The sequence below is a fragment of the Microtus pennsylvanicus genome, chromosome 6 (genome assembly GCF_037038515.1).
Source record: "Microtus pennsylvanicus isolate mMicPen1 chromosome 6, mMicPen1.hap1, whole genome shotgun sequence".
NCBI classification, from domain to species: Eukaryota; Metazoa; Chordata; class Mammalia; order Rodentia; family Cricetidae; genus Microtus; species Microtus pennsylvanicus.
Window position 1 is genome coordinate 21,229,359 of NC_134584.1, and position 12,264 is coordinate 21,241,622.

Here is a 12,264-nt window from a genome sequence, read left to right on the forward strand (position 1 = left end):
TTCTCTGCTTAGGTCTGTGGATTATTTTCCTTTTGATGACAAATTTCTTGAGTTCTCTGTATATTTTGGAGATCACACCTCTGTCTTATGTGGGGGTAGTGAAGATCTTTTTCCATTCTGTAGGCTGTCTTTTTGTGTTGTTGCCTGTGTCCTTTTCTTTACAGAAGCTTTTCAGTTACAAAAGGTCCCGTTTATTAACTCCATCTCTCAGTGTTTGTGCTTCTGGGGTTATATGTAGGAAGTGATCCTCTGAGATTACATCTTACCCCTGTAAGAATGGCAAAGACGAAAAATGCTAATGACAACTTATGTAGGAGAGGTTGTGGGGAAAAGGGAACACTTCTGTATTGCTGGTGAGATTGCAAGCAGGTACAGCCCCTTTGGATGTTGTTGTGGTTATTTCTCAGAAAATTAGGAAACAACATTCCTCAAGACCCAGTAATTGGCATATATATCTAAAGGATGCTCAACCATGCCACAAAGACATGTGCTCATCTATGTTCATAGCAGCATTGGTTGTCATAGTCAGAAACTGGAAAGAACCTAAATGTCTTTCGACTGAAGAATGGATAAGGAAAATGTGGTACATTTACACAATGGAGTACTACAAAGCAGAAAAAGATAATGATATGAATTATGCAGTCACATGGATGAGCTAGAAAACATCATTTTGGATGAGGTAACCCAGATACAGAAAAACAATTATCACATGTAAGTGGTTTTTAAACATAAAGCAAAGAAAACCATCCCACATATCATAATCCCAGAGAACCTAGACAACAAAGAGGACCCTAAGAGACACAAACATGGATCTAATCTACATGTGAAATAGAAAAAGACAAGAACTTCTGAGTAAATTGGGAGCATGGGGACCTGGAGAGAGGGTTGAAAGGGAGTTGACAGATAGGACGGAGAGCAGAGAAAAATGTAGAGCTCAATAAAAATAATCATAAAAAAGTCACTTTCTTATATTTTTAGATATTTGTTAGTGTGTTACTTGAAGAAATTAAAGATAACTACAGGGGTCCCCAAATTAGTCAATATTGTAATGGAAAGTGATATTAGAATTAGTCTTGCAAAGTTTGACCAAATGTGAGTTTAAGTTTGATTTTATGACTCCCTTTGTCTAAATCTGTCTGCAGTCTATTTATTTAATCTTCCTATGTTACATTCAGAGTGACACTGAAATATCTGGTCAAGAGAAAACAAATAAATAAAATGAAAAATAAATGTATAGAATTGGAGTTTTAATTTTACCCTAGATCCAAAGCATACTATTTAAATGTACTTAGGTATCGAGAACAAGATTATATATTTACTCATGTGGAAAAAAGCTCTTTGATTTAGCATGTTAGTATTCATTCTGTGTCTATGATTGAATGATGAAGTGTGCTAGTATAATTTAAAATAAAGCTGCTGATACTCAGCAGTGGCAGAAAGTTATTAATTATAAAGCCTTTATATTCTTGCCCTGTCAATCTTCACAAAAACACAAGTCAATCAGCTAGGTTAGCATCCAAGGTCAAAGAGAACAATACTTCCTTTTTAGCTATGATGAATTGTATTTCCTATATGTAAATGTAAAATAATTGCTAGGTGTTCCTATCATGACCAAAATTAAAATTTTGAATATAAATACATATATAAATGAAGATATGCATCCTACATGTATATACAAATATATACACAAATATAAAAGTGCACATATATGTATATATATACATATATATTCCTAGTCCAAATAGTATTATGCATTCATAAATATCATGTAAAATTGTGTACAAGTTTGATTTTAATTTAATGAGTTTACATATTTGTGAATTTCAGTAATACTGTCCCCAAATTCAAACAAACTGACAAGATAAAATGTCACAGAATTTTCTTGTGTAGATATAGCATGGGATCAAGTTTGTTAATAAAACAGTTATGAATATTAAGTGAGTTCTATGCTGATAATCAATATTAGAGTGCACAATATGATATTCTCAAAAGACTGAAAGTAAATCCTTCCAGTAGGAGGTTCAAGAGTTTCCATTAAACATAACTGAAAGTTTATTTCTATAAAGAAACACACCTAGCCGGGTGGTGGTGGCGCACGCATTTAATCCCAGCACTGGGAGACAGAGACAGGCAGATCTCTGTGAGTTCAAGGCCAGCATGGACTACAAGAGCTAGTTCCAGGACAGGAACCAAAAAAGCTACGGAGAAACCCTGTCTCGAAAAATCAAAAAAAAAAAAAAAAAAAAGAAAAGAAAAAAGAAAGAAACACACCTGATTCTTTTTATACTTCTATTCTGCTTTGAATATGATCAGGAAAATCAAAATTTTTCTCCAAAATGCAATTCAACATAAAGTATATAGGAGCAGGAACAGGAGAAATATGATTGCAAACAGATTTATGGATGTTAGATTAAGTGAAACAGTGCTATAAGATGGTGAAAGTATGGTTAATTTTTTTAAAAGAATCTTTGGTTGTTGTCCTTGTTTATTTTAGATTATAATTTAATTATTAATTAATCCTTTCATTTTCCCCTCTCCATAAACTCCTATATCCATCTCCCTGTTCAAATTATAATTCATGGCCTCTTTTCTTCATTAATTATTTTTGCATACATATATACCTCGTTGAGTACATACACAATCTTAATTAAAAATAGTAGGTACTTTTCCTGGTTGGAATGTTCTTTTAAACAAAGAAAGTTAGATAAAAGAATAATAACTTACGACTATACTTCCTTTGGAGTTTGGTGGAATAAATAACTCACCTTAAGATGTTAAACAATCAGATTCGCAGAGGTTTTTTTATTTAGATAGAAAGTGTTGGAAATAAAAGTTTCAAAATTGCCTTAATTTATTTTCTTGATAGTTTTGAGAGAAAATACACAAAGACACAAGCAGAACAACATTGCCAGTATAATATTTGGATAATTAAATAGACATTTATTTTATTTTTAAAAATGAGCTTAGATTGTGCATGTAGGTGTGAGTGTGTGTGTGTGTGTGTGTGTGTGTGTGTGTGTGTGTGTGTGCAAGTGGTTACAATTACTTGCCAGAGGGATCAGATTTTACTACAGCTGGAGTTAGAAGTAGTTGTGACCCATCTGGCATAGATGCTGGGAATGAAGTATTGTTCCACAGTCAGATAATTGCATGCCTTTATCCACTGATCCACCTCTCCAGGAAGCTGATCCATGGGAATTCTAAAGAAGCTTGTTATAAGATCTATAAGATCCTTGCTGGCTCAGTTGAAAATAAGAATTGATTTCAAGACCCTTGAAGAATTAGTGTACATCTAGGTCATTGGATGAAAACTAAAGAATCCAAAGATATTCATTTATCAGAGATAATATGAGCAGAGTTTTTGTAATGTGGAACCAGTCTAGGGTTACATATATGGCTTCTTGATAAAAGGAATTTGATGTAAAACAAATTTATTTCATTATGATTCAAAGGAGAATGCCGAACACTCACATCCCCTCCCCCGGCAGTCTGTGCTCTATGTGCTACAATATAGTTCATGAGCTTCGGGCTAGGGGCTGGAGGTTGAAATACACAGAGACAGACAGACACACAGACGTTTAATCACTGGTAAAAAGCCCTTTATTTCATAGCATCATGGAGGCTTAAATACCCAGCAGTCAAGTGGGCCAACAAGTGAAAATCCCATCCTCTGATCCTCAAGGCACAACTTTTAGTAACTCCAATCAGAAGGCTCTAGAAGAGAAGAACAGCTGAAAGCCAGGACTCCCAACAGGAGAATTTTGCTAGATTTATCTGGCCACAACTGAAATATAGCCATCGTAAAACTGTTTAAAATTTTCCTCAACTAAAAACCTGAGACTCCTCATACAACTTACTATCTGAGTAAAAGAAAAACAAGGGTATTATTAATTTACGAAAGACAGAATCCCTCTGGAGTTTAGCTTCAAAACATAATATATATATATATTATTTGTTTATGTATTTGCCATGGCAAATTTTCACTTGAAAGTAGGTAACATCTCACAGTTGTGAAAACCTCACCTATGGGATGTGTACAGATACAGAAGCTAGAAAATGCAGTTTCTCCAGGTACCTTTCCAGATACCATGTAACAACTGGAGTGCTTGCCACAACCTCTGCATGAAGTGAGAGTGAAGATGTTGTTTTTCTGACTTTTCTTAACTGAAAAGTTCAAAAGATTTCAAATAATTAAAAGCTTAAACAAAGAATAGTTTATGTAAAATGAGTTTTTAGTGGTAAAATGTATTTTTCTTTTTAGCAATTACAAGGAGTAAAATAAAAGTAGATATGAGTTCACATTTAAAATGATAACATACCCTTAGGTACATTTATAAAAATGTGTTTTTATATGTTTTCTGCTGTCAAACTCAACAGCATTATAAATGTGTTGATCTGAGAAAGAATGACAAGGATAGGCTATGTGACTTGTTGGAAGAGGTGTGACACTTTTAGAGGAAGCTTGTCATTGCCAATGGGTTTCTGAGGTTTCTAAAGCCCATGTTGCCAGTTCAGTCTCTTTCTCCTTCTCTCCCCCTGCCCCCATCTCTCTCTCTGTCTCCACACCTGAGGATGTAGATCTTTACTACTTCTCCAGTGCCATGTGAGTGCCAACTTGGTCTTTCCCTGCCCCCACCATAATGATAAAGAATTAAGCCTTTGAAACTATAAGCAAGTCCTCGATTAATTGATTTCATTATGTGTTGCTTTGGTGATGGTGTCCCTTCACAGCAAAAGAACTGTATATATGTATATACATGTATGTGTACGTACACACAAATATACACACACAAACACACACACACACACCAGAAATTGTTACCAGGACTTGGGACCTGGGTATTGAGTACTGCTGTGACATTCCTTATCATGCTACTTGGTAGTGCAATGCAGATTTTTTGAACTATAGATTAGAAAATTAAGCCATGTTTGCTGTGCTGTTCATGTAGGATGATGCACAGTGATGCTAAGGGCAATGTGAACTGTGACAGCACAGGCTATGAGATTTCAGAGGGTGAAACATTAGTAAGTAGACCAAAGATCATTTTTAACATTTAGGCAAAGAATATTGCTTTTTTTCTGCACCCCACCCCCATTTTAAAAATTTCCAAAGACTAAACTGGAAAGTTTAGTGGCATTTGCAGAGGAGAGTTTAACACAACCTGTTATTAGTTGCAACATTTGGTTACTAGTGGGCACTCTTATGTAGATCTAAAGTGAACTGGATCAAGGGGAACAAACAAAGATGCAAAATATGTAATTAGAGAAGAAAAGGAGCACCAGAAAATGTTTCATTGTTGCTAAGTCCTCTTTTCAAGGAGATAGAGATAAAAATATTATAAACATACCTGATATTAGATAGACTATAAGGGAATGATGAGTTCAGGGCAAGACCCCACCAAGCCAAACTTTCACTTGTAAACAGGAATTAAAGAACAATCAGGCAGTGAAGGAAGCTATAAACAAGAGAAAGCTGATGCAAATGTAATTCTTTGGGGATGCATTTCTACTATATCAAGCAGCAGATTTTGCCTGCTACAGCCAAAAGGTTATGACTTAAGGGTCAAGGATATGAGAAAGATGTGGAATCTCCTTCCATGGCTAAAGAAAGCTGCAGAAACTAAATGTGTACCAGGTGTTTTCCTGAACTGAGCCTCAGAGAAAACATTGAAGTTTTGGTGAGCCTAGATTATATTTGAGAATCTAAGATGTTGGAAATGCCACAGTCCAGCGATAGCTGCCAGGGAAAATTGAAGAGAAGGTGCGAAAGCAGCTCAAGAAAGAAGGATGTTACAGTTAACAAAGCTGCATGAATTTTAGATCTCAAGAGCCCTTTTCCATCAGACATGGAGATGCAGAATTTGGAGTTTACCCTGCTGGCTTGAGGTTTTACTTTGTTACAATATTTTCTCACTCTGCTCCCCTGTGTCTATTTTAGAAAGCTAATGTATATCCTGTGTATTTGTGTGTTGGAAGTATGGGATTTGCCCTTTGATTCTGATTTTACACGTTGTTACAATTAAGAGATTGCCTATTCTCAGAAGAGACTATGAGCTTTGGACTTTTAAACAGTGCTAAGACTGTGATAGACTTTGAAGTTGTAGTGAATGAAGTTTTATATTTTGACATGACTGTATGCCTAGGGAGTAGAATGTGGTGATTTAAATAATGGCCCACATAGTCTCATATATATGAATGCTTAGTCACCAAGGAGTTGAAGTATATTAAGGCATTAGTTGTGACATTTTTGGAGCAGGTGCGATCTTATTGGTGCAAGTATGTTATTGAGCATGGTCTTTGAGTTCCAGACTAGATTCTCCCTCTCTGTCTGTAGATGAAGAGATCGCTTTCAGTTACTGTTCTAGCATTATGAGTACCACCATTTCCCTACTATGTTCCTGCCATGCCCTCGGCATGATAATAATGGATTAACCTTTTGAAACTGCAAGAAAATTTCCAATTAAATATTTCTTTTATAAGTGCAGTGTTTACCAATATGTGTCTTCTCAGCAATAGAACAGTAACTAAGACAATAACATTTAAACCTAAGTGATGAGTCTTGTCATGACAGTAAGTAAAAAGCTCATAGATGGAGGGGAAAAGGCTACCAAGACATTTGTCTCATATCATAGGAGTGAGGCAAAGGCCAGAATTTTACTATTTTCATTGTCTCTCTTTGTTTCCATTTCTTACCTGTGTCTCTGAGTTCTGCCTAGCTCTATTTCCATTATGTCTCTGTATATGGGAGACAGCTTGTGTTTTTATTTCTTCTAAAATGTCTTCTACCCTATTTCCTCTCATTGGTCCTTGTTTCCAATAGAGTCATTACTGGCTATTAGATTTCACCAATCAGAAGTTGTGGGCAGTCAGTACAGTTCACAGCACATATAATACAAGTTGCTTTATTTGGCCAAATTTATTATTATTTTTTTTACTTCATTTTATTTTTTAAAATTTATTTATTTAACATTTCTGCCTCCTCCCATCCTCCTTTTTCCTTCCCACTCCCCCTACTCCCCCTCCCCCCACTTCCCCTCCTCCTCCTCCCACTTCCCCACTCCCCCTCTCCCCTTGCCCTCCAGTCCTAAGAGAAGTCAGGGTGCCCTGCCTTGTGGAAAGTCTAAGCCCCCCCTCCATCCAGGTCTAGAAAGGTGTGTATCTGAACAGACTAGGCTCCCAAAGAGCCAGTACTTGCAGTAGAATCAAAATCCAGTGTCATTATCATTGGCTTCTCAGTCCACCCTCATTGTTAGCTACATTCAGAGAGTCAAGTTTGATCACATGCTTGTTCAGACCCAGTCCAGCCGGCCTTGGTGAGCTCCCATTAGATCAGTCCCACTGTCTCCGTGGGTGGATGCACCCCTTGCGGTTAAATTATAATTTTTGCTACATTTTTCTGTTCAATCATTTAATAATCAATTATTGTGCTTTTCTTTCATTTTTTCCATGTAAATTTTTACTAACTTAATATTTTTAACAATTATTGAGAATTTCATACAATGTACACCAATCACACTTGTTTTCTTTCTCTCAGGTATACCCTAATGCCTTTATACCACTCCCTCCCCCCCCCCCGCAAAAAGAAGAGAAAAAACAAAGAAACAAAAGCATTAAGACCTAATTTCTCACCCCTATACTAATAGGAGACTGCTCAAAAACCCAGTGATCACCCCCTTCTCTTGTGGTTTAAATAGATACATATTTCTCTGTCAATGAAACATTAAATTATCCTATGTGTTTAAATACTATATGCACTGAATGGCCTGAATATATCTGATCTAAAGTGAATGGAATTCATTAAGCAATGTTTTGTTAGGTTCATCGTAATTGTATCGGCAAAGTCTTAATAATTGATTAATTTCTATGAAATGTATAAAAATGCCTTTTTAATGGTCACTAAATGAGATTCCTGAAACAAAAATGCAGTATCAAAATCTATGTGCTAAGCTCTGAAAGTGCCACATTCAATAATTGCTTTGCTCACGAGGCTTTGCATTGCCTTAGTGATCTCAATCATGGAACAGCTTTTTAAAAATCTATGTGGGTTTATTCCAACATCTGTGGTTAGATGAGAGTCTGCTGAAGACATTCCACTTTGATGTGTTGAAAGAAAAACATTACACAACTAAATTTAACTCAGTTCATTTGAAGAAAGAAGAGATTTTGTCTTGGGCAAAACTTAGAGCCAAAACGAGTTGAAAAAGCTCCCCATGGCAACTAATGCAATGATATTTTAGATACTTAATATGGAAACAAAGAAGAAAAAGCATCTCATTGGCTACAGCTGGATATTTGCCTTATTTAGACTTGGTGTGATGGTTTATTTAGCTTATTTAAACATGATACGATGGTATGTTTGCCTCATTTGGAAATAATGTGTTGATTTTTCCTTATTTGGTCATGGCATGATTATTTTCCTCAATGTTATATTCTGAAGATTGTGATGGGATCAAATATGACACTTCAAGCACAATCATATTCCTAAATTGTATTTCAACTTGTTCACCAATAGGTAAGGCTATTGTTCATAACAAAGGAGGTCAGTGTAGAGACCATCACAGATCAGTGAACTCCCACTTAATTTGATATCTGAGACTAGCTTGAGCGTATTCTTTTTTCTATGCTTTGGAAAATGAATTAGGGAATGGTAGCTCTAGTAACTGCAATAAAGAAATCTTTAGCCAATATAAGTTCCAAGTCAGAATTTGGAATCATAGAAAGATGCATCAACAAAATAATTCAGCATAGTATAAAGTAACTAGTGGCTATTAAATAACCCAATTCCCCATAGTTGCCATAGATGTTTACATTTCTATTATGATTCACTTCTTTATGTAAAGACTAAATAAAATATTATCATGTGATATCATAAAACAACTGTTAATATTGTGACTCTGGATTGAAGAAAATGACTTTCTCTAATATATGTATTTTTCTATATTCTCTAAAATATATTATGTAACCAAATAATATGCTATCTAATATATAATATCTAATATACATATATGAAAACACTGAAATGTACTTAATGTGGTTAATTATCTTTCTATGCCTTAATATCTGTTATTTAAACATGGGCAAATAAGAAAAAATAATATTTACTCTTTTTGGCTTTGAGGAATTATATTCAAATTTATTTTACACTTGAATTTTTACTTTATATTCTTTATGGTATTTTTTCTTATAAAGGAGAAATTAGCTGGAAGATTATTATAACTCATGCATTAAGTATTTTTGCTAAAATATTTAGAGGTAACAGGTTAAATTGAGATGTTCATTATACGTTGTAGATCATTGTATTCAATTGAGCTTGTAATAGAAAAACCTCATCTTTGCAATGTGATATTGATATACTGGAGGCAGAGTCCATTTCTCCTAGAAGCTCTGAAGTAGCCCATACACTCTTGAGCTTCCATAGTTCATTGAGGTCATATTTTATATACTTGAACTAAAAAAAAAAGAGTGCTTTATTTTATATATACTTCTCTAGTGGTGTAATGTATTATTCTCTGAAAATGTCTCTCAGTATCTACTTATTTATGCTTAATTTCAAAAACTACATATTTCAGACTTTTGTATAAGGAAAACAATATATACAAAAAGAAAGTATACTAATTATTCCAGAAGACAAATTGACTAATATAAAAGCCTAATCTTTTACTTTATAATAGAAATATAGTCACAATTCTCTTTTATGGAAATAAATACTTTTCAAATGAAAATAATCATTTTAATATTTAGCCATAGGGAAAATATATGTTTAATCTGTCTAAATTTCCCTTGAATATTCATTTTTATGTCATAAACTATTTAAATATGTAGGAAGATGTCTGAGAACTCCTCTATGCAATTTTCCCATTGCTCTCACTTTGTTCTAGCTTCAGGTATTACGCTGGATCCCTTCATTTGTAGCAAGTAAGGAAGCATTAATGATACCCTATTATTAGCTGAATTCCAGCTTTTATCTATATTCACTTCATGCTTCATAGCTTTGCCTTAGTGAACAGTGTCCTTTACCCATCAATCAAATCTCATGCAAACATTTTACTCCAGCAAAGTTTTTCTGTCTTGTGCCTATTTATTCCTTCACTCTGTACCCAAAAATCTGAAAACCAGTACTTTTCATTTTTATTTTTTCTGTGTCTATGATTTTACCTTATCTTGAAAGCCATAAACTTGAAAGAACTGAATTTTTCAGTTTCCCAGGCTACTTTTCTTTCGCTTAATACTATGAATTCATTATTTTTCTGTTTCGTGGTATGATCGTTCATATATTTTTATTGCTGAATATTGATTTGGTCTATACCTGTGTTATGGTCCAATTTCACACTTGATTATTGAAAAACATCTTCATGTTAATGAGTGTTATAAACATTCCTGTAAAGGGCAAGTATGGACATATGCTATCAATTCTTTTGGATAATACACAGGTGTGTGATTACTGGATTGTGTAAGAAGAGACTGTGAAGTTTTTGAGAATCAGCTTTTCAGTCTTCCTTTGAGACTGTGTCATTTTCTATTTCCATAAACACTTACATTGAAGTCCCATAGATAACATGAAATGGAAACAATTCTGGAGCAGCAACAGCTCACTCGTGAAGAATAGGAACGGCTCATGGATGCCATGGCCAAAGAGGTGCTCACAAAGAAACCCGCGTTTTGGGACCAAATCAGTCCCGACCATAGCAATCGGGGATGCAGGATAGATACACGGAGGTCAGTGGGAACCTGAGGGATTTGTATGATGATAAAGATGTACCGCAAAAGGAAGAACTCCGTGCTATTTCAGGACCCATTGAGTTTGCGGAATTATATAATAGACTCAAGCAGATAAAGGAATTTCATCAGAAACAGCCAAATGAGTTCTGGGTGCTAAGGTGGGCAGAACTGGAGGAGCTCCTGAAGACCTGAGATAATCCAAAGGAAGAAGCACTTGGTGGAGGTCACAGACGAAAAAGGATATGAGAGCTATCTTGATCTCCATGACCTTACATACATTAGCCTGAATGCTTCTGAGAAGCTGATTATATCATATATTTGTGTTTCCTTGACCAACTATTTGACAATGCTAAAGAAAGAATGCAGAGTATACAGATACCTGGAAACATTGTTGGAATGCCTCCAGGATTACACAGTGTGAAGCCCCTTAGGGTCTGTAGGAGCTCCTGGACAAGATTTAGACCGACTTTGAGAAAAAGTGGAAAATGGTAGCTTTCCTGAACGGTCGAAAGAAGCAAGTCGTGCCCTGACCCATGCTGGGGCCCGTCTTGACCTCTGTGCATTCTCCTCCTAGAAGGAGTTAGTGTCCCTGGGTCTGAAGACGATAAAATCGGCACCGTTTGGTTTAGGCCTGAAATGTGGCTGGGCCCTAGAAGAGCGAGTTCAGAGAGGCTATACGACACCAAAGGAAAGTTCTTGGAGGCACTTCAACACCTCTCTGTTTACTTAAGTCCCAAATCAAAGGGTATGAAGAGACACAATGAGATGAAGAAAAATACTGCTTTCCTGGAAGCTCGATTTATGAACATGTGGAGATTCTTGGGGGCAGCAACAGTTGACTCATGAAAATGTAACAGCGCAAGCAAGCCAGGAAAGGAGAAAAGCGAGAAGAGAAAGAGAAGCAGATGAGACCGAAAGTGTAGGCGCAGAGAATGAGTTTACTTACAATCCCAAAAACCTGCCCCCGGGCTGGGATGGCAAACCCACCCTCTACAAGCTGTATAAACCTTGTAGCCTGAATATCAACTACTGCTGTGAGATTTGTGGAAACTACACTTACCATGGACTGAAACCTTCCAGCAGCATTTTGCTGAATAGTGTTATGCTCTTGGCATGAAGTTGTTTGGGCATGCCAAACACTGCCCACTTTGCAAACGTAACATAGATTGAAGAAGCTGTCTCTTTGTGGGCCAAGCTAATACTGCAGAAGGCTTCGGAACGATGGCCAGCCCAACACCACCAAAGAGAATGAGGACTCCAGTGGAAATAATATGAAAAAGAAAACAGGATGATCTGAAAAGGCAAGGACTGCTCTAGCAGTCGGCTATGCACCATCTTCCCTCAGATCTGCTTTTGCTTTTCTTCCCAACCAAATGTTCTTAAAAGACTTTTTGCTATGTAGTCTTCAGTCTAGTGTGCATTTTGTACAAACAAGATACACTGAAAGATTGCAGAATTGTGATGAGCTTTATCTTTGCTTTATGTTTTAAAAAAGATCTGTGGAAAAATAAAAAAGAAGAGAAAAATGCCTCTTTTTTCATCCTC

The 12,264-nt window shown here is 35.8% G+C and overlaps 1 pseudogene; it reads left to right on the plus strand.

The window, feature by feature from the left end:
- The first annotated feature begins 10,561 nt into the window (after positions 1-10,561).
- Positions 10,562-12,036, plus strand: LOC142852777 (splicing factor 3A subunit 3 pseudogene; annotated as a pseudogene).
- Positions 12,037-12,264: the final 228 nt, after the last annotated feature.